Source organism: Cebidichthys violaceus, unplaced genomic scaffold, assembly GCF_023349555.1.
Source record: "Cebidichthys violaceus isolate CVI_PGR_0920_01 unplaced genomic scaffold, fCebVio1.0.p SCAF_10, whole genome shotgun sequence".
Lineage (NCBI taxonomy): Eukaryota > Metazoa > Chordata > Actinopteri > Perciformes > Stichaeidae > Cebidichthys > Cebidichthys violaceus.
In genome coordinates, this window is record NW_027176263.1 from 1136676 (window position 1) to 1138284 (window position 1609).

The window sequence follows — 1609 nt, forward strand, 5'->3', positions numbered from 1 at the left end:
TCAAAATAAGAGCAGTTCCGGTGAGTTTCGGTTAACGTGAGAGAACATGTCACATTCATTCAATACGTCTGTAAATCATAGATACATTTATTAATACATTAAAACATAATAACATAGATACATACATCAATGAAACTAAATGAATGAATGAAAAAGTATACATTTTTTAAACACAATAATAATTACTGCATGCAAACTGTATTTCAAGTAAAAATGTAATTCCAATTGTGTAAATGCTTATTCAAATATATTAATAAAGACTACATTTACACAGACCAGTATGACTTCAAAATGACAGTACACTACATCAAATTCAGAAACTTCAAGGTCACACTAAGTGACTAATTTCACTTGGGATTGACAACAGACCACCTCAGAGAATATCAGGACATAGGTAGAATTTCAGAATAAAAGCCCACAGTTACAAATAATTTTGTAACTATGCACCATTTCCTGTAAAATCCCATCTGAAATTAGACAAATTCTTTCACGAATGTGATTTGAAATTAGCTCATGCATGCGATTTTGAAGGGCTTTAATTTTGAAATGCTACATTAAAATGTCGTGGTTATTTTTGAGTGACACCTTGAGGTGGTCTGCTATTAACCTATAGTGAAATTAGTTTTGAACTGTGAACAATTTCCTTTTCATTTGAATCTAAAATGTATGGTAAATCGGTTACTTAGTCTTAGTGTAACCTTGAAGTTTCTGAATTTAATGTAGTGTAGTCATTTTTAAGTCATACTGTTATGTGTAAATGTATTCTTTATTAATATATTTGAATAAACACAACTGGAATTACATTTTTCCTTGAAATACAGTTTGCATGCAGTAATTATTAGTGTTTAAAGTTATCATTTATGAAATGTATACTTTTTCATTCATTCATTTAGTTTCATTGATGTATGTATCTATTTATTTATGTTTGTAATGTATTAATTAATTTATCTATGATTTACAGACTTATTGAATGAATGTGACATGTCCTATCACGTTCACCGGAATTTTGCTCTTATTTTGAAGTCAGTTCTTACACGCTACTACCGTAATGCCTTGTACATATGCATACCGCAAAACAACGTGCTTGACTGTGTTTTTCGAAGTGGAATCTGGCATGACAGCAGTCTCTCAGTGGAGGCCGACACAAGAAGACACATACATGCTGCTAGACAAAGACACAAATCCATACAGATATAACCTTAAACATAGGCCTATAATAATAATAATACATATAATAATCATAATATTAATAACAATCATAACAATAGTCATAATAATAATAATGCAAATGTCCATTTATAATCGGGTCTTCTCTTTATGAATTCGATTGTATGCATATTGAAACCTACATGAACATGTATTACCTCGAAGCATGCAAAGCCTGTAAATCCTGTATACGAGTGCGGCGTGCGTATAGTCATCAACGCATACATATGCACAATGTGTTAGACAGTTTTTTCCCTAAAAACAGACTGGCCGTACCTGCGTGTGTGCGCAGATAAACACTGAAGGTGCGAATTGTATAATAGGAAAGGACGGAGAGGGAGGGAGGCGGGAAGGAGGAGTGGGAAGGGAGGGGAGGCGGTCGGAGCTGCGCATCTGTGCAGGC